Source organism: Saccopteryx bilineata, chromosome 6, assembly GCF_036850765.1.
Source record: "Saccopteryx bilineata isolate mSacBil1 chromosome 6, mSacBil1_pri_phased_curated, whole genome shotgun sequence".
Taxonomy (NCBI): Eukaryota; Metazoa; Chordata; class Mammalia; order Chiroptera; family Emballonuridae; genus Saccopteryx; species Saccopteryx bilineata.
The window spans coordinates 77727610-77750255 of record NC_089495.1 but is presented as its reverse complement, the minus strand read 5'-3'; positions in this window follow the sequence as shown (position 1 = coordinate 77750255).

The window sequence follows — 22646 nt, the reverse complement described above, 5'->3', positions numbered from 1 at the left end:
TAGCAACCACCTGTATCAGATTAGCTATAATTATGTAGACAAAGTGATGTGTAACTTTTTTCATTCAGTAACCATTTATTCAATTCAATTCAATAGGCAATAATAAAGAACTCGCCACAAAGCACTGTCTTAGGCACTACCAGAGAGGCACAGATGAATAAGATATAGTCCCTATTCTGAAGGAGTTTATAATCTGGTGGAGGAGACCCACAAGTATGCAACTAAGTCTTCTATAGGTATGGCTGTGGCAAGTGCTATATAACATAAAAGCATGAAAGAAAGTAGCATTAATTTTGTCTGGAGGACACAGAAAGGCTTCAAATAAGTGAGTGCTACATAGAACTTCTATAACCAGAGAAGGAATAAAAGGCTTTCAGAGTACAGATGCAATATGATAGAGAGTGTTTAAGTTTGGCTGGCCCACGCAGCCTTGGTAGAGAAGGGTAGAAGATGAATGTATGTGGGGATGAGTTGGGGATAGGAGACTGGAGCTGAGGAGACCAAGCTGAAGACCAGCAAAGCTTTGATGAAGACCAGAACTAGAGTATGAAATGTGGGAATAGAAATGAGCCAAAGGCTTTTTGAATTTGTGATTCTGCCCTGATCGTATACATTTGGTGCCTGAAATGATCTCCCAGGGAATTTGTCTTCATTCTTTAAAAATCCTCTCCAGTAAACACCTCCAGGTGAAGCCTTCCTCCACCATCTCAGATGGTGTATGTGCCTCCATCTTTGGTGTCTCTGGAGCATTGTCACCCTATGCTTGGAGTTCTTCTATTTTTTTTTTTTTTTGTATTTTTCTGAAGTTGGAAATGGGGAGGCAGTCAGACAGACTCCTGCATGTGCCCGACAGGGATCCACCCGGCATGCCCACCAGGGAGCAATGCTCTGCCCATCTGGGGCATTGCTCTGTCGCAACCAGAGCCATTCTAGCACCTGAGGCAGAGGCTATAGAGCCATCCTCAGCGCCCGGGGCCAACTTTGCTCCAATGGAGCCTTGACTGCGGGAGGGGAAGAGAGAGACAGAGAGGAAGGAGAGGGGGAGGGGTGGAGAAGCAGATGGGCACTTCTCCTGTGTGTCCTGGTTGGGAATCAAACCCAGGACTCCTGCATGCCAAGCCGACGCTCTACCACTGAGCCAACCGGCCAGGGCCAGGAGTTCTTCTATTTTCTATTTTCTATTTTTTCCATTGATTAGAGAGAGAAAAGGAGACAGAAGCATCGACTTGTTGTTTCACTTAGTTGTTCCATTTAGTTGTGTACTCATTGATTGCTTCTCCTTTGCGCCCTGACCAGGGGTCGAACCTGTGACCTTTGGCTCTCTGGGGCATGCTGGGTTGATGCTTTACCTACTAAGCCAGCTGGCCGTGGACATATGCTTGGAGCTCTTATAGGCTGTAGTTCATATGAGCAGCAGATTGGGAAGAAGGTTTTATTTTGGATCCACTGTTGGTAAGGGTAGGTTTAGGTGAAGGTGGACAGCAGGCAACTGGAATTTCCACCTGTGGCTCAGAAAGAACATAAGGTTTTGGGTAAAAATTAGGGAGAATTTTCATGAAAATGGATGTAGAATTAGGTAAAATTTAAGAAAAAATAATGACTCAGTTTAGTACATAAGGTGTTTATATTTTATTTTTAAATTCAGTGCTTGCTGTGGACTTATGTTTTATGATCTAGGCATGTCTGATCAAAAAGAAAGTATGTGTTTAGTGGTAGGCTCAAGGTTTTTACTGGGTAAATTTAAAACCTGATAACAGAAAATATTGTTAATATAAAATAAAGCAAATCTTTTCTAAAAAATTCTAGGTTGTCTGTATTTTAATAAGACAGTCAAATGACTTAAGGAATTATAGGTTATAATTATTAACAGGAAGATGCTGCTTATGTGAAAAATCAACAATTAGATTTAAAATGTCTTTCAATATATAACTGAATAAATCCTGTTAGAAGAATAAACCCAAGTGTGTGTTGAGAGCAATCTTTGGCCTTCCAGCCAATGCCACATTACTAAGGCAGCTCAGCTAAAGGGAAGATCTGTAAACAATGCTCTGGAAGGCATAGTTGATCAATCTATGGAAAAAATTGTGATACCTCACAACTTACTTAAAGTTACAATTTAAAGGAAAAATACAGAAAATTGTGCTACTGACTATATTCAGAAGCTGTTCTAAAAGAAAAGGAAGTTATGTCTCGGTTTTGCCATTTGCTGTTCTGGGTGTTGATAGATCTGGAGTTAGAATATCTCTTTCCATGTTGGATTCTACATAAGAGGAAAGGGGAGAAAAGTTTTGGGGTAAAGAAAGCAGGTCCTCTGGGTTTTAAAGAGCATTTTATGAATTTGACTCCAATGGCAAGAGAAGTGAAGGCAAAAATTAATGAATGGGACTACATCAGACTAAGAAGTTTTTGCTCAGAAAGAGAAACTGATAACAAAATAAACAGAAAGCCAACTAAATGGGAAATGATTTTTTCAAACAACAGCTCAGATAAGGGCCTAATATCCAAAATATACAAAGAACTCATAAAACTCAACAACAAACAAACAAACAATCCAATAAAAAAATGGGAAGAGGATATGAATAGACACTTCTCCCAGGAAGAAATACAAATGGCCAACAGATATATGAAAAGATGCTCATCTTCTTTAGCTATTAGAGAAATGCAAATCAAAACTGTAATGAGATACCACCTCACACCTGTTCGATTAGCTGTTATTAGCAAGTCAGGTAATAGCAAATGTTGGAGAGGCTGTGGAGAAAAAGGAACCCTCATACACTGTTGGTGGGAATGTAAAGTAGTACAACCATTATGGAAGAAAGTATGGTGGTTCCTCAAAAAACTGAAAATAGAACTACCTTATGACCCAGCAATTCCTCTACTGGGTACATATCCCCAAAACTCAGAAACATTGATACGTAAAGACACATGCAGCCCCATGTTTATTGCAGCATTGTTCACAGTGGCCAGGACATGGAAACAACCAAAAAGCCCATCAATAGATGACTGGATAAAGAAGATGTGGCACATATACACTATGGAATACTACTCAGCCATAAGAAATGATGACATCGGAACATTTACAGCAAAATGGTGGGATCTTGATAACATGATACGAAGCGAAATAAGTAAATCAGAAAAAAACAGGAACTGTATTATTCCATACGTAGGTGGGACATAATAGTGAAACTAAGAGACATTGATAAGAGTGTGGTGGTTACGGGGGGGGAGGGGGGAATGGGAGAGGGATAGGGGGTGGGGAGGGGCACAAAGAAAACAAGATAGAAGGTGACAGAGGACAATCTGACTTTGGGTGGTGGGTATGCAACATAATTGAACGACAAGATAACCTGGACTTGTTATCTTTGAATATATGTATCCTGATTTATTGATGTCACCCCATTAAAAAAATAAAATTATATATATATAAAAAAAAAAAGAAAGCAGGTCCTGAAAGTGAAGAAAAGAGGGTGAGAAAGACAAAAAAAAATGTGGCTTGGGAATGAAAAACACTTGACAAAGTTCAGGAAGGTGGGAACAGGGTCAGGAGCAGAGGGAGGAGGAGCACTTGGGGAGGGGGGAGGCACTGAAGGGGAGAGCACAGAGACAGAAGGGACTCTGGGAAAGAAAACGGACTGTGAGTTGATGCTAGGGAAACAAAAGCAGGGAGAGAGCAGACAACAATGTCAAAAGTAGGTGGTCCTGTTAGTGCCAATCCGTGTTGGAGGACTCCATGAATGTCTTGGGATGATGATGAAGAGAGCAGAAAAAGGCACACAGAGAAACAAAGACCTTGGTTTGGGACTGTTAGAGATTTCTAAATAGTTTCCAAAATGATGGGACAAGGAGTGCTTTTTAGTTTCAGCCATTTGAGGTTGAGAGAAAAGGAAGGGCCCTATGGAACCATGGGCTCAAGTGGAACTTCTGATGAAGTTGTTCAAATAAATGAGTCTTGAGAAATTAAAAAAAAAAGTATTAAAAAGAAAAAGCTTGCTTGACCTGTGGTGGTGCAGTGGATAAACTGTTAACTGGAACGCTGAGGTTGTCGGTTTGAAACCCTGGGCTTGCCTGGTCAAGGCACATATGGGAGTTGATGCTTTCTACTCCTCCTCCTCCTCTCTCTCTCTCTCCCCCCTCTCTAAAATGAATAAATAAAATCTTAGAAAATAAAAAAATAACTCAAAAAAAAAAAAAAAGGAAAAGGTTGGGAAGATGGTGTGCAAAAGCTGGGGAAGACTGAGAAGAAGATGGAAAGACTAGGAGTAAAAATGTTGATGAGCCAGAGATTCTGGGAAGAGGTCCTTCCAGCAGAGCTGGCTCGGCTGCTCTGCTCTGCCTGTGTTTCACTGTGGGGCAGAGAACAAGGCCCCCAGATCTAGGGGCCAGGACGGATGATGAAGCCAAGTTGTAGGGCTGTTCATAGAAGCAGTCTTTTTATTGTTTGTGACAACAGACTGGGGGCGGGGGGAGAGGATGTCAGCCATACCAGTTTTGCCACCTCTGTCCCCATTTCTTTAACTTCTGAAAGCTTCAAGGGCAATGTGCATATTTAAGTCTTTAAGTACCCCTCAATCAGAGGGGATTTTCCACAAGGACCAACAAAAATGCAGATTACACTGTAAAAATGCTTTTCAGTCAATAAAAGTCCTGTTTTACTGAGCAGATTTCTTTATGATGTTTAACTTTGGTTCAGGTCCTGATTCCAAGAAATGAAATTTGGTGGAGTGAGAAGAAAAAACAACGCGGAAAGAAGAAAACCCCAAGATAGCCATTAAAAGCCCCACAATCAGACCTTGTTTATGTGCTGTGGACTCCGAGCTTTCTCTTAAAAAATGCATGTGATTAAAAAATACTTTGAGAACCTAATAATAGGTCCCTGAAACCTGAGATCCACCTCTCATCTTTCTAACTCTTGGGAACGCAGTTAATAAGAACGTATGTTTTTAATGCACTGATTCTTAGCAACAAAGTTGTTCTTTAATTAGTACAAAACTTGAATAATGCATTGCCTATTATTGTGCATGGCACATAACATTCAGTAACTTGTACTGGCAGATTCGTTTACATATGTCACCACTGTACCTGTAATTTAGTTTAATGCCAGGCCAGTGTGCCAAGTGAGTGTGTGTGTGTGTGTGTGTGTGTGCGTGTGTGTGTGTGTGTGTGTTTAAAGCTTTCCCCAACAGTTGTTGCTTGGGGCTTCACAGTAGTAACTAGAACAGCATCTATACAAGCCAGTTGAAGTGACTGTGTCCCTCGCAGGTATCCACAAAATTCTTCACTCACACTAAGGCACTGAGGGGCTCACCTTTTAGGGAATGATTTAATATTATCTTAAAAATAGGAAATGCTGGCAGAAGGTATAATCATTTAGATGCCCATAATTTTGCCAAGAGAGGTGGCTGTCTTTTCAGCAAGTTAAATCAAAATAAAAGCACAGGAGTTTAAATAAATCTGTGAGAGCTAGCTGGATTGTTAATTCATGGGAAGACCAGATGCAGATGATCTGACAAATCTGTTTTGGTTTTAGTTTTTCTAATTTCTCACGTCATGATATACAGCTTTCTAATCCAGGGAATCATTTCTTGGCAGAGAAATCAAACTACTCCCCACGTGACCAACTTGCCCAGAAGGAGGATGTCCGAGAGAGCATGCGTGCCAGGCCCTTTGTGCATCAATCTCCGTCAGCGCGCTGTCTTGTCGCTGCAGGTGTTGCGGTGAGAAGCTTTGGCTGAAAAAGGACTCCCAAAACAGGAGACTTTAACTCGTAATTCTGTCAAACCACTCGCCTCTCTCCAGAGGAACTGTCAGTAGGAAGTGTGTAGTTTATTCCCTCACTCCACACTGGATTAAAATGGGCAGATAGCAGCAGGATTTTAAAAAGTTTTTTTTTTGTCATGCCTAAGTCCTTAAGATTTAGAATATTTTGTTTGTCTGAATGTCTAACTGGTACAAACCTTGGCCATCAATATTAAAATGGAGAATTCTTTTCTTTGGTATTCACAAGCATAACATACATAATCCTTTATCTCTGGCAAAGCTATTAGCTTTCTGGCCTTTGGCTGGTCGATGTATATACAGTATCTATAGTTATTGCATGCAAGTGTTCTCAACTGACTTGCAAACCCTTTGATCAAACCAGCTAAACTTGATTTTCCAGATTACTCAAGAGACAAGGCATACATCTATCAGCTTTACAAGTCCTGGCAAGCCATCAAGACCCCATGCTCCCCCACTCCCTTCATCAGAATCAAAGGTAAACAGGGAACCAGTTCTCATTTAAATATGCAGCATCAGAATCTTGCCTCGATTTTCACAGTTGTAGCAGCAGAAGAAAAACAACAGTCTAAGTAAGAAAAAGGTTTCCTTGGCAAGGATGCCAAACTAAATAATGACACCCAAAGCAAAAACATGCTTCACTGAAACTAAACTTTAGTCAATTCAGCCTACTTAAAACAAAGCTTTTTTTGTGATTTCAAAAGTGAACATTGTGCTTTGCTCTGGCAGCCATTTATATGTTTTTGAATGATCCGATTATGCATAAATCCCCAGCCTAAAGGCCTTTCAGCACCTCAATCCCATGAGTGATTTGAAAACATGACTAAAAAAAATCTATATACAGTGCCTGCCCTTTTCTTCCTCTTAACCTTTTAAAACATACACTTCGAGTGACAATGTTTTGACATACATTGTCATTGTGTATTCCCCCTGCCCCCTCTCTCTTTTATTGCTTTCGAAATGTTTACGGGGGATCAAGATCTCTACTTCCTGTTCTCTAGGAGCTCACGAACTTCATACTCCATCATCTCTTTCTTGTTTTGTGGATGCCACCATGCTGTAGAGTTCACCGAGGCAGAATTCTTTAAAGATGCCGTACAAGCCTCCTTTGCAACTTGTGCAATTTGTAGTAGGGAGGCGGCAAACACAACTCAGAGGTTTTCTTGTTTTGTTTTGTTTTGTTTTTAAATAATTGAAGCAGCAACATGTCAAGGTCTTTATTTGAACAGGGACATGTGTACACTTGTTTGGTGAGTAGCTGACTGGACTAGAGAGTATGAATGGTACACGTTTGAGACCATGTCGTGGCTTGGAAAGGGTTAGAGAGGCAGGGAACACTTTCTGGGCCCCACTGTTCTTCGGAGGACTTCAGAGCTAGCAATGTGAGGACAGTCCTCAGATGAAGTGCCCAGATAGAGGTAACAGTTCTTGGTACATCTTGAGTAGCTCTCAGCTGACATTTTTTTCTCTTTTAAAAAAATTGGAGAGATGTCCTTATTACTTTTGGCTATTTTTTAAAAATATACCAAATGAGGTCTGTGTCTCGGGAGTTTCCACTGGTATTAACAGGACACTTTTCTTGCTTTTCTCTATAGTATCTTCTGGGAGCTCTCTGTTCATTCTTGTTCAGCAATGCAGGGCAAGCCAGTTGAGGGTTCCCTCCAGGGGACCATGCAGGTGTGAATGACAGCATGGTAAACCCAGAAATGATACTTACTACCAGGTCAGACACTCCTATGGGGACTGCAAAATTACGAGACAGATTTTCCACAGGTCACCCCAATGCTCCAGTATAGCCAATACATTGATCTCTTAAAGCCAATTCTGGGATAGGGTAAGCTCAGAAACCATCATGGGACTTCCCTGAAAAGTTATTGTTGCTGAGATCAAACTTTAAGAAGAATAACTATATTTAGAGATAGCAAATTATTATAGATCTCAGCAGCTGTGGACACTTGTTACCCTCTTGTGTGTATGTGTGTGTAAAACTACACTCTCCTATTTTTTTCTCCTACCCCTCTGATAACTTGTTCTCAGTCTCCTTTGCTCTTCTCATTCTCGATGTCCCAGCTAGATAACAATATCTATTAGTAGAATTTCAATTGCGCACTCTATACTGAGGATTCTCTATTCTAAATTTCGAGGCAACACCACTCATTAGGGTTTCAGAGTCACGTATCCAGCTAATTACTAGATAGCTGTCCTTGGATACCCCCAGATACCTCAAACTCAGCTTGCCCCAAACTGTCATCAGCTACACCCCCCCTTCTGCCCTGTGACCTGTGACCTGCATCTTAGTGAACAGTGTCACCTTTACCACATTTGTTTAAGCCACAAACCTAGGAACGCTTCTGATTTCTTCCCTTACTCAACGCATCATCAGACCAGGTCCTATGGATTCTACCTTTCAAGAATCCTTTAGATCTACGATTCACTCCATCCCCTCTGGCACTTGGAGCACACAGCTCTGCCCCGTTTCCTGGCTGCATCTGGAGCTGGGCTCCTTGCCCTCGGCATGGAGACTGACCTTTCTTAAACTGTAGCTCAGACCTGCCAGTCTTTAAGCTCTCAATGGCTCTCCCTTGCATTTAGGATTACAGCTAAACCTTTTAACATTGCTTACAAAGCCTGTATATCCTGGGACCCTGTATACACCATGACCTTACCTCTTTACCCTTCACCTCTTGAACACCATTGTTCAGATATTCTCTTTTACTTCTTGATCTTCTCTCATGCTATTTGTTGCTTTCTGCCTGGTTCTATTTGCTCGTCTTTATATGTGGATGATTCCCTTCAACCTGCAAGTGTCCTTTAAATGTGACTTTGCTTAGGAACCCTTCTCCAGTGATTCAACTTTGGTTCCAGTGCCTCCTATTGCCCGTCTAGACTCCTACACATTACGGCACGTCTCTGAGGATAAGACGGTCTCTGTAGGAGTTCCTATTTTTCACTCTTCCTCCCAGGACTTACCAAATGTAAAATATGCAGTAGGTAGTTACTAAGTATTTGGGAAGGGGGAGGACAAATGAATGCATCAAAATAAGGTCCATCAACACTAGCAGGCCCTGCCTCATTGGGTGAGACAAGTAACATGTCTCCTTCATTCCCAAGTCCAGTGCTGGTGGAAGCTTATTCAATTGAACAGAGAGAGCAGGTTCAGGAAACGTAGGGCTTTCAGGATTCTTGATATCGTCCTCATTTTCTGAATGAAATAACAAAGTCCTAGAAAGGGTACGTTAATTCATCATCATCGTGTGGCGTGACTCTTATAATACTTGCTTCAGCACCCTTTTTCTCAGGCTTTTCAATGTTGCCACTCTGAAATAGATGAAATAGTGGCCCACATTTTGAGTTTGTTTGTTTTAGTGTGCATTTCTCTGACTACTGAGTTGAACATATTTCTAATATTTATTGGCCATCTGGGGTTTCTCCTTACTCAGTTGCCTAGTTATATATATCAATATATATCTTTTGTCCATTTTTATACTGGACCATTTTTTTTCCTTTCACAGTTTTAGAGAATCCTTATATATTCTGCCTACTAATTCTCAGTCACTTATTTGACTTTCAAATATCCAGTAAATTTGGAGATACAAGTAATCTATGACCCAGTAATTCCATGCTTATGTACAGTCTTTTTCTTGAGAGAAACTGTCACACATGGCTAAAGAGATACTTGAGAATTGTTCTGTGGTGCTATTTGTAAAGACATAAAATTGGCAATAGTATAAATGTATATTCAGTAACTAAATAAATTATGCTGTATTCACACAATGGAAATAAAGGCATAAGTGAATGAACTGGCTCCACATGTTATTAACATAGATGATGTCAGAAAATGTATTAACCAAAAAGAGCAAATAACAGATCAATACACAGAGAGTATTCCATATACATAACTTTAACAGTGCACAAAACAATATTTATAAATATATACATATAAGGTAAAAGCAAAAGACACAACACAGAATGGTGTTTTCTTCTAGGGAAGAAAGCTAGATAAAAGTAAGGTATTCAACTAGGTCCAAAAAACTTTTTTTAAGAGGAGATTGGTGGAAAATATAGCAAAATTAATGTGTTCATTCTGAGTTGTCAATAATTAGTCTCTGTATTATTAGTATGCACTTTAAATATTTTCTAGTTAAAGAAAAAGTGTGGCAACGAGGAATGTCAGAACCTTCTTTCTGGCAGAAGTGACAGAATATGCACATCTCTGATGTCTGGGGAAGCGAGATGCATGTGAGAAACTTGGAGAAGTGAAGGGTCCTAGTGTAAGGAGCAGGTGCTAGTGAAGGAAGCAGGAGGAGAAGGCAGATCATGAAATACCTTGTTGGCTGACCCAGAGTTGGGAAGAGTTGTAGGCCTATAAGCATCAGTACTCTTGGGAGGAAAAATGTATCTGTGAGAATAATAATGTTTGATTAAACCCATTTATATGTATAGATTATAAGAGTTGAAAAGCACATCTAGTCCATTTTAATGAGGCCCAGAAAAGTTCAAGTACAAACAAACAAACAAACAAAAAAGAGGGCATTTTGCACATGGATATTGGGAAACAATCCAATCACTCAATATATTTATACTGGCTGAACTCTTAATTGATGTGACATTGAATTGTTCTTTAGAGATAGTAGGTTTTTAAGAGTGGTGTAGAGCATAGGTCAGTTTTGATTGGAAGATGAAGATACTGTTTTGACTAGTGGGACATAGCAGTGGAGACTCTGATATCAAACAGGTAACAGCAAGTGGACAGCTGCCTGTGATATGAGATATTCAAAATGGAGAGACATAGGACAGAGTGACGTTGGAGTTAAACTACCCCAGAGTTGTGTACAGATAAGTTCTGCTTGCTGCCTGATCAATACCCTGCTGGCTCCCTCTGGACTTTTATGGCTCCAATAAAGACTGTCTCATTAGGTATCCCAAGGCCAAGAGATAACAGTGAGGGTCTTTCATGAAGATCTACAAAGGGTGACCTAAGAGGTCACCACCATTGAGATGAGTTACTTTGAATTTTTCAGTGACTTTCTTCTGGTGAGGGCTGGCTGTGAGACCTGAAATGAACTCATAATACCCATCTTTGTCTCAGTGACACTTGTCTGAGGCTGAATGTAGGGTCCAACCCCAGGTAAAGGTAAGGAGACAGCACAAACCACTCTATCTCAATTAGAGCATCCATCTGCTCTGCTATCATAGTTCACCTCACATTCTCCCACTTGGAAACACTGGCCTAAGAACACCAGAGTGGTTCCATGTCTCCTTTGACATGAACATACAGGGCTGGTCAAAGAAGAGATTCTTCTGAAGGTAACTCTGGGAGCTTTTCCACAGGGCATCACTACTATGATCAATACTTTGAAGAATTAGACTAGCTAATTGCATCTTTAAAGGAATAGGGAGCTTTGTCCTAAAGGGATGAGTTGCAAGACTGGCAGGTTTCAGCATGTTGATGATTGGTTAAGCCAAACGAAAAACATCACAGCCTTAACTTCTCTGGGCTGACTCTTACTCAGACATCTTCAGACATCTTTAGGTAGGTCCCTCTATTTTACATGATCTCAGAATTCTGTATTTTCTTTATAGCAGTACCGGTCCGTGGGCCGTTTGGTACCGGTCCGCAGAGAAAGAGTAAATAACTTACATGATTTCAATTTTATTTATATTTAAGTCTGGACAATGTTTTATTTTTTTTAAAATGACCAGATTCCCTCTGTTACATCCGTCTAAGACTCACTCTTGACGCTTATCTCAGTCACATGATACATTTATCCATCCTACCCTAAAGGCTGGTCGTGAAAATATTTTCTGACATTAAGCCAGTTCGTGGCCCAAAAAAGGTTGGGGACCACTGCTTTATAGGACTTATTAATGGTTTAATTAAATACTCATTTGGGTGATATGTGTTTAATGTTAGCCTTTCTAGATAAATTAAAATCCATGAAGCCAGAGACCACATCTCTCTTATTGCTTGCAATATCCTGGTGCCCTAACCTGGTGTCTAGTTTAGAGTAGGCATCAAACACATATTTATTGAATGATTAAATGAGTAAATGAATGAGAGAATGAGTTTAAGAAAAAAAGTGAGTGAATGCAGAATGAGTCCATCGCCGGCTGGTACTGGACGAGGGAAGCCTATGGAGGTGACCACGGTGGGGCCCTCTTTTTTAAACAATCAACTTGAGGTGGGGCAGGAGCAGCAAAACTTTTAGGGCAGGAAGGAAAACGCTTGAGTTGTTGGGGTACCAAAAATCTGTTTCTGAGAGCAAAGAAGATTAGTTATCCTTGGAGATATTCCAAAGTCAAATCTGACCTATTCTTTAATTTTCCTGGGTTGACTACATCAGAACACTTTGGATCAGGGGTCCTCAAACTTTTACACAGGGGGCCAGTTCACTGTCCCTCAGACCGTTGGAGGGCCGGACTATAAAAAAATCTATGAACAAATTCCTATGCACACTGCACATATCTTATTTTAAAGTAAAAAAACAAAACAGGAACAAATACAATATTTAAAATAAAAAACAAGTAAATTTAAATCAACAAACTGTTCAGTATTTCAATGGGAACTATGCTCCTCTCACTGACCACCAATGAAAGAGGTGCCCCTTCCAGAAGTGCGGCGGGGGCCGGATAAATGGCCTCAGGGGGCTGTAGTTTGGGGACCCCTGCTTTGGATGATGACTGCAATTTAACTCACAACCTTAGGAGACAGTGATATCTAAAGGAGGGCCATAAGAGTGTTACTTTAAATATAGATTGAGTCATTACAAAGTTTTTAAGTTTTGGCTCTGATAATCCTTAAAGTCTAAACACAATGGATCCTTGAAACTGGCATTGTCTTTTATGACTTAATTGAACTACCCATTTGTGGGATGACTCAGGACATAAAGACATTGCATAAATATGAAATATTATTACTATACCATAACCATTTGATTCCAGGTGATTTACCGTAAAGAACAGTGTATTCATGTCTACTTTCCCACGACATTTAACTTTTGGGTCATGAGATTTCTAGAATAGGAAGTACAAAAATTTCAGAACATAAAATTCAGTCGTCTGTGTGATCTAGCTACTCTCTTATTTACTGAATATCAACATCGATAAAAATATATAGAAATATTATATAATGTAAAATATTTAACTTTGGTGCTGGGTTGAGAAATAGAAGTGTAGATTTAATGGTGATCATCACTGCTCTTTACTTTATTTTTTTTAATTTTTTAATTAATTTTAATGTATTGTGTTAACATGGATTGAAGTATTCCACTCAATATAACTCCCTCACCTCACCCCCTTGTACTCCTGATTTTCACTTTAAAAACTGATCTTCACTTTCCAGTTCAGAATAAACTAAAAACTCCAGAGTAATATTGCTTCTTTTGTACATGTCACATACACTTACACATTAAAGAAATAGTTATAACTTTCTTGGCCTCCTTTTGTATAAATTGAATGTGTATATAGTAACATGAAAGCTTTGTTATTTTTCAGAATGGACAATAATTTAATTTTTTAAAACTTAAACTTACTTTTCAAAGCAGATAAGGTTTCCAGAAAAGGTAAACAGAAAGTTCAAAGAGTCTCCATTACCTTCTCTCTCCTCCACCCTTATTTATTTCCTATTACAATAGATTGCATCATGGTGGTACATTTTTACAATTGATGATCTGATATTGATAAATCATTATTGACTAAAGTCTGTAGTTTACCCTAAGTTTTACTTTTTGTATTATTCAGTTCTATGGATAATGCCATGTATCCACCATTACAGTAACATACAAAATAGCTTCACTACCCTAAAACTCTCCTGTGCTTTACCAATTGACCTTTCTTCCCTCCCCAAATCTCTCAATGATTTAATTTCATAAAAAAGTAGAATCATATTCTTCTAATAACAACATAGAATTATGCCAGAAACATGACAAAAACTAAAGGGACATATATAATATTTTATTCTCATTCTATTATTATTTTTATCTTATTACTTCAAGCTCTGCTTTTAGACAATACATTGATAAATATAAATTTAATCGATTTTTTAGAAAATTTACCTTAGAAAATTTATTCTTTTCCTCTATTTTTGGCACTAATTGGATACCCTACCCTCCAAAAGAACTTATCTGGAGGAAGAATAGAAATTTTCTTCCTTCTCTCTTTCTTTTGTTGAAGGTGAGAGGCACTAAATTGTCAACTGTGGTTCATTTTTGAGTACAATTATCTCTTATCCCCAAGTTTTCAAAATAATCACATACCCCCAACAGTAACACCATCTTCAGCATCATCGTTAACATTATCAAGAATCTTTATTGGCCCTGGCTGGTTAACTCAGTGCATAAGGTGTTAGCCTGGCCTAAGGATATCCTGGGTTTGATTTTTGGTCATGGCACACAAGAGAAGTGACCATCTATCTCTTCACCTCTCCCTTACCCCCTTCTCTTCTTCTTCCCCTCCCGCAGCCAGTAGCTCCATTGGTTCCAGCGTCTGCCTGGGTGTTGAGGATAGCTCCGTGGTCTGAGTGTCAGTCTAAGGTGCTAAAAATACCTTAATTGATTTGAGCATCAGCCCCAGACAGGAGTTACCAGATAGATCCTGGTTGGGGCTCATGAGGGAGTCTGTCTCACTATCTCCTTTCTTCTCACTTAAAAAAAGAAAAAGAATCTTTATTAAACTCCTAAATGTACATGATGCTGTTTGGCTTGACCCATCAGAAGGAACAATTTGACAGTCATTCTCTGGATCTTGAGACTTGCCCAGAGTTTTCCCTGCCTTGCAGAAGGGGTGTTGGGATTAAGGAAACCCTTCACTTGGAATTACTAAACAATCAAGATTAGAATTTTGGGATGAGTATCCTTTCTCCTGACATTGCTATAGTGTGTTATAGAATTAAAGCACATATGGAAGAAGATAGAGGTGGCATCTCTCCATTCTTGACCAAAGGAATAGGAATTTTTCATATCTACAGCACTGAACTTACAGTATAGCTTGCCAAATTCAAATGAATATTACATTACTCTCTTTATTATTCATAAAATTCAACATGTCCTCTAAAGCATGATATTTAATTGCTTTTATTAGTAGTTCAAAAATAAAACATGTTGAATACATTGCCATGACTGCTCCTCTAATTAATAAAAAGACTGTGTTGAATTTTAAAACAACTAACTCTTTTCATGTCCAAGTTACTTTTGGTTGCTATTATAAATTATTACCTTCTTCCACATCAGAGGTGTCTTATGACTAAAGGACGAGACAGCCCCATGATGCTCTTTAACAATGACTCTTATGTTTCTTTTGGTAAACTCATAATGTTAATTACACTCTGCAACAGATGGAGTGCCTTCCATCAAGGACCCCGATGCACCTTACAAATGTTTTGAGTCATCAAAGCCTTTCTATAATGGAGGTACATATCTGTGGCCATAATTTTATAGTAAAAGAAGCACAAAGAAGGTAAGTGTTTTTGTTTTTTAAAATGAAATATATTTTAATGTAAAGATTTAGTCATCATTTTAAAAAGCAGAAAAGCTCAATGAGTATTCATTGAATGGGATTCAATGAATATAATGAATGAAATAGCTCATCAACAAGATTTGGTTATCTTGGCAATGAACACCTGGACCATATTAATTATTTGGAACAGTGGTGAATAGATCAGAAGTTATCTACTGCTAATTAATCAATATTTGTAATGACTAGTGTAGAAACTGGTACACTAACTATAATAATGACAGAACAGATCTAGAAATAGAAATGGCTAAATATTTTTGTAACATTTATGCAATAACATTGCAATTTAGAACCAGAAAATTCCAGAGGTTTAGTCAAACACTTTTGCATTTCAAATGAGAAAATTGAGATCCAGAAAGGTTAATAAGTGACTTGCATAAATCATTCAGCTTTTAAAACCTTAATTTAATTTCTTTATACTCCCTTCTGCTTCAGAAAGGGGTTAATTTGTCTCAATCATTCAGCTAGTTAGTTAGTATCACTAATTAGAATTGAGGCTTTTACCTTACCCAATCCACCTTTCCACTAAATTCCATTAAAAAAAAACTTGCATGAGTGTCTTTCTACACCCTACCTATCACAAATCATGGGATGTGAAATTTGTAAGAGGTCACTTGTTGATCTTCCTTTTTTAATCAGTGAGGTATCTGATATTCAGGGAGTTTAAGGGAATTGCTCAAGATTCTACTGTGAGTTACTGACAAACAAAGCCCAAGAGTCTCCATTGCCTCTCTTTTCACTCCTTTAGAGTCTGGAACGTAAATCTATTCATTAAGACCCCAGTACCCTAAACTGCCAATATAATGCTGTCATGATTTTTTCTTTTCTTTTCTTTTTTTCTTTTCTTTTCTTTTCCTTTCCTTTCTTTCCTTTTTTCTTTTCCTTTCCTTTCTTTTCTTTTCTTTCCTTTTGTTTTCCTTCCTTCTCTTCTCTTTTCTTTCTTTCCTTTTTTTGTGTGACAGAGACAGAGAGAGGGACAGATAGGGACAGACAGGCAGAACGGGAAAGAGATAAGAAGCATCAATTCTTTGTTGCAGCACCTTAGTCTCTTTAGTTGTTCATTGGTTGCTTTCTTTTATATGCCTTGATAGGGGGTGGGGGGGTGGCTATAGCAAAGCGAGTGACTCCTTTCTCAAGCCAGTGACCATGAAGTCATATCTATGGTCTTATGCTCAAGCCAGCGACCCTGTGCTCAAGCTGGTGAGCCCGTGCTCAAGCCGGATGAGCCCACACTCAAGCCAGCGACCTCAGGGCTTCAGACCTGGGTCCTCTGCGTCCCAGTCCAAAGCTCTATCGCCTGTGTCACTGCCTGGTCAGGCAATGTTGTCATGATTTTCTGAAATCCTTTTTTACTAAAGACAAATGAGAACAAACAAACAAAGCTAATATTAAGTATTTTAAAATGACAAAAAAAAATTATCCGGGGCATATCCTTAGGTCAATAGTAATCAAGATTTCTTTTTTTTTAAAAATATTTTATTTTTAACTTTATTCAGTTTGTTTGGTTTTTTTTTTTTTTTTTTTTTTTTTTTTTGAGAGAGAGAGAGAGAGAATAGAGAGGAGAAAGCATCAACTCTCATATGTGCCTTGGCCAGGCGGGCCCAGGGTTTTGAATCGGTGACCTCAGTGTTCCCAGGTCGACACTTTATCCACTGTGCCACCACAGGTCAGGCCTAGTAATCAAGATTTCACCCACTTATTTGATATTTTCTAAATCTGTGAATCCTGATGATGATGACTATTAATTATCATAAAGACACTGAGGAAGTGAAGATCCTGAAGTGCTTACAGAATTTTCAGAGACTGAGTTATATCCATTAAGGCTTCAAAGTTGTATAGTCTTATTTATGATGAAAATTGGCAACCACAGCTAAAATGCATGGTAACCCTGGTTGAATAAGAACATCTAAAACTGAAACAACACATTGATTCTTAACTTCCATTGATAATTAAGAATTTCTGACATTTTTATTGTTTTAAGTTTGCATTATCCCATTCTATAGCCGCAAAATTTTAATTAAATGGGGATCACCAAATAAAACCGAAGAATGCTTGAGTGAATTTTCAAGATGGTTTTTTTTTTCTTTTATTTTTCATAGCCATCCTTTCTGTAGACATCACATAATTTATACACTTTGGACCATCTCCTCTATTTTTTTTTTAAAGAAAAAAATTCTAAAATAAAGCATTCATGTTAAGTAAATCTTGCAAAATAATATATAACACTCTTCATTTGTAAGGTGTTTTAAATTAAAGCTCATAAAGAACACGGGCAATCATTCAGCGATCACTGAAGCTGATGAAATAGACTGCTTCTGTCATTGAGATAGAAGAGGTGAGCACTGAGGTTGGGGCTGGGGTGGTAAGCGGCGTGATCAAGGACTTTTCTTGAATCATATATTTTCCAAGTCGTCAAGTGCCCCTGCTATGTTCTCACTTCTAAAGGGAGCGACAGCAGACCCAGAGAGGTTATATTATGTTCTGGTTCTGAAAATCGTCACCCTGCTGTTACTGATATTTATTCTGTTGCCTTTACACATCATTTCCTTGACACACATAAGCTCACTGTATGAAAATGATTCCCTGCTATTATTTGTGTAAGAAATTCACCACAGAGCTCCTCGTTACTCTCTCTGTACATACTAGGATCTTTGAAAGATTATAAGTGGAATTTGTACTGTAAGTTGAATATTAATAAGATAAGAAGAAGAAAGAAGTTTGTCCTTTCCTTTAGAACCCCAAGCTGGCCCTGTGAGCGGAACGCGGGCTCACACGGGGGAGGCCTATGCATCCCTAGCTCCTCACCCGGTTCCCCAATCAATACCTCACAACAACTTACAGGAAACACTTCCAGATAGTTTGGATTTTCTAAGCAAAACATTAAAGAAATCAGCATCCTCTGCTTTAGTTAAATGCTTTGTTTTATTAAAAGAACTGTAAAGTTTTAACATGCTATGCTTCTTTTAGAAGTACCATGCAAAGTTAGCAATGACATTTAGCACAAGAAGCAACGTACTTCAAACTCCTTTAAAAAGCACATCAATATTTGTTTTATTCCTATGTTTTATAAGTACAAATGCTTAGTTCAGTAGAGTTTTCCTCTGGCAGGCTCTTCTCTTCCTTGTCTAGGCTCTTAACTTCAAGGTAAAAGAAGAAAGGATCCACAGAAAGATATTCCAGGTTTCTATGTAAATGGGGATTAGAAAGAGAACACCGAGTGGGAAAGGTGAGACTGCACTTTTCTTTCTCCTTCCCTAGAGCAGAATGGTAGGTAAGCCCCAAGGCAAAGCTGTAATCAGTGGTTATCACACTTTGTGCTCTTACATCTTCTTACAATCGGAAAATACCAAAGTGTTTAACAGCAGTTAGAATTAAATCCTGATCACATCTTTTCAAGTTAAATAGATGATTTACATTACTAGTCTCATTTGTTAGAGAAGAAATAGCAATGTTAATATGTTGTACCTGAACCCTAAAACAGTGGTCTCCAACCTTTTTGGGGCCACGGACCGACCTTTAGGGTGGGATGGATAAATGTATCATGTGACTGAGACAAGCGTCAAGAGTGAGTCTTAGACGGATGTAACAGAGGGAATTTGGTCATTTTTTTAAAAATAAAACATTGTTCAGACTTAAATATAAATAAAACAAAAATAATGTAAGTTATTGATATTTATTCTTTCTCTGCGGACTGGTACCAATGGCCCACAGACCGCTACCGGTCCGCGGCCTGGGGGTTGGAGACCGCTGCCCTAAAACATAGTTACTAAAAAGTCACTGAAAGTCTACCTTCAAGTTCTTGCCCTAAGAATTTAAAGCCAGGTCAATTCAACAAACAGGTGTAGCATTTTCAACTATGTGCTGTGCACCAAGCTAGTTAAAAATTATAGTACAGGTGGGAAAGAAAATCGGAGTTAAATCAAGCTTAGTTCTCAGGTCACCAATTTTGTTTTTAAAATTGTGACTATTCAGAATTACACACTTTTTTTTTTTTTTGTGACAGAGACAGACAGAGAGAGGGACAGATACGGACAGAGACAGGAAGGGAGAGAGATGAGAAGCATCAATTCTTTGTTGCGACACCTTAGTTGTTCATTGATTGCTTTCTCATATGTGCCTTGACTGGGGGGCTACAGCAGACCGAGTGACCCCTTGCTCAAACCAGCGACCTTGGGCTTAAGCTAGTGAGCCTTGCTCAAACCAGATGAGCCTGAGCTCAAGGCTGAGACCTTGGGGTTTTGAACCTGGGTCCTCCACGTCCCAGTCTGAAGTCCTATTTGCTGCACCACCGCCTGGTCAGGCTGGAATTACAACTTTTTAATGTATTGTGTTTTATTGGGGAAAAATTCTGTAGAGAACAATGTGAAGCTCAATAAATACTCAGATATGAGAATGGAGTGAATAATTGGTAACTAAGTTATTTCAAACTGAAATGAAATGGAAATTTACTTTTATGTAATAGTAATTTAAAAACTTATTTGCCAAAGCTCCTGAAAATTATTTTAACTTTTAAGAGCCATTCTATCAATGATAGTAATGAATTTTTATCATATGCAGAGCAAATATTGAGAGGATCCAGATATAAGACGCTAAGGGGATTCCTCGGAGCAGTGCTCGTTACTAGGTGCTAACATGAAATATTTGTTTATATGGAGTCATGACCTCTGTTTTCCCAGTAAGGAAAGTCTATGCCATTTTTCCACATTAACCAAGCAATAGCTTTGGTTTATTTAATCTCTTACTTTCAGTAGAATCTATAGAAACTTCCCATTGACTATATGTTACTGTATTTCTTTTAGCATCTTTGTGATTGAAGTGAAGTAGTTATTATTTTCCCATTTTATAGAGAATACACTGAAGTTATTAAGAAGCTACATGAATTGTCTGAGGTCAGATGAAGTCTCCTAACTGCACCACTCCTTTTATTTATTTATTTTACAAAATTCTCTTGCCCCAATAAGGACTTTTTGAGGGTCCTAGCAAATATATAAAAGGCACTTAATTTTTTTTCAGTAAAACTTTCTCTAATTAAAATATTTTATTATATCATTACAAAGAAAAAAAAGGAAAGAAAAACACCTATTTTATCACCCAGTTTCTCTTTCTAGATAATCTCCTTTTCTCACATAAAGTTTTAAAAGTAAAATTGTATCACATAAACTGCTTTGTCCAATAAATGACTATGGTACTGAGTTTATGAATGAACTCTAAAATAATTTTACCCCTTCTTTGTGGCACATATTCTCTGCCTTCCATCATTTATTTATTATATTTCTTGGTTTCAGAATGGGTTTTAGTTAGACCTATATCTGATTCACCTTCATTGTTTATTTCCTCAACCCTTAGCACTGGCACACTGAACAGAGTAGGTGGTCAATAAACATTTGTTGAATGAATGAACGATTACTTCCACTGGGGAAAATCAAAACATGAATGTGTCAGTGCACTCCCTGCTCATGAGCTCCCTGATGCTTGTGGCTTGGTCTTTTCTAGTAGTATAGCAGGTAGCAGAAAGCCTAACTTAAATTTCTAGGTCTCATATTTCTAGTGTATCTCTCTGGTTCCATACAAGTACTCCATACATGTGTGGGATGAGGAGAACAAGAAGAGGAAGAAGGGGTAAGACAGCAGCTTTTATTTTATTAATGCTTCGTAATGCATGCTCTCTGAAGGACTATCTACTTTATTCAGATCATGTCGTTATCTCCTTCAAAAATTCCATGAGGTAGATCCAACCAGTATCCTCATTCAACAAAACCAAAGCATGCAGGGAGTGAGTCATGTGTCCAGGCTCACATATCACATAACTGGTAAGTAGTAGAAACAGGATTGATTCAAACCCAATTTTCTTTGTCACCAAGTTTTCCTGCCTCTTGATTCAGCCACGAGGAGTTCAGTAGAAAAGAAGGAAGGAAGGAGAGAATGGTTACCAGCAGAGGATCACGACAGCCAACATGTGATAGTGCAGAAAGCACTAGAGAAAAACCCAAAAGTCCAATATCCCAAGAATAACTTTTCCTGGTTTATTTAACTTTATTTAATATCTCTGGACTTGATATTCTAATCTGCTAAATGGGCGTAGACCTGCCTTATTCGGAGCTGTTGCAAATTTATGTAAATACAATTTGAACTGAATGAAATATAAATTGCTATGACCATGTAAGCTAAATATTTTGGTAGCTCCTACATAATGGCACAGTATGTTTTGCCTGTTATTCTCAAATCTTTTTCATATAACAAACATAACTTATTCAATTGAATAGAGTCACCAACATAATAATTATTAGATTTTGCTAGATTCTTTACAAGTGCAGTTGATAAAATACAGAAATTTTCAATATTATCATCGACTTTTTATGAAGTTCTTATGAAGGAGCGTGGATGAAATCTCAGTTTCAATTTGACACATGTGACTTTACCCAAGTACTTCACCACACAACGATGGGGAGCTAGTTTGAGAGGGGGGGTATACAGGATGAGGCAAAAATAGGTTTCCAGTTGTGAGTACACAAAACAGAGTTCATTCTTCTATTATTACTTATTAATTATTGTATTATTTTCCATACAAACACATGTAAACCTACTTTTACCCCACCCTGTACATAATCAGAGGAAAGAGCTCCCCCTACTGATCAGCAATGTCACTTCTTACCACACCCTTGGAAGTAAGTGCTACATAATATTGGGAACACAATTACCACTACCACCAACTACTGCACACACACGCAAACACACAAACCCTATCATTTATTGAATATTTATCATTTGCTAGGCAATTAAAAGTTATTTCCATTAATTCTAATGCCAACCCTAGTAGTAATAGTTCACAGTAAACACTGAATCTGGGCCACCTGGGCTCAGAGCCCGAATCTGCCATTTTCTAAGTGTGTGGCCTTGGGCAATGTTCTTAATCTCCCTGGGCCTCCATTGCCCCATCTGTAAAACAGGGTTCATGATAACACCCTCTCTTTGCATTGTTAAGAGGATTAAATAAATCAATGTTTGCAAAGAGCTTATAAAAATGCTTGGCATATGATATTTAAAAAAAAAAGGAAAAGAATGAATAAGGAAGCTGAACTCTTCAAGACGGAGTCAGGAGTTGAACACAGACTATCTGATCCCCAGTCCTGTGCTCTTCAGTGCTAAGCTATACAGCTTCTTAGATATGACTATATGATGGAAACCCAAACTAAAAACACCAAGGAGAACATGTGTTTGCGTTCTGATTTTCTGATGATGATTTGCTATTTGAATTAAAGCAAGTTTATAGCCTTTTCCATTCTTATCTTGGATTCCTACTCATCCCCCAATATCTTAGCTTCACGCAGTTGTGGCTACAAGAAGTTTCATGAAGAACAGCA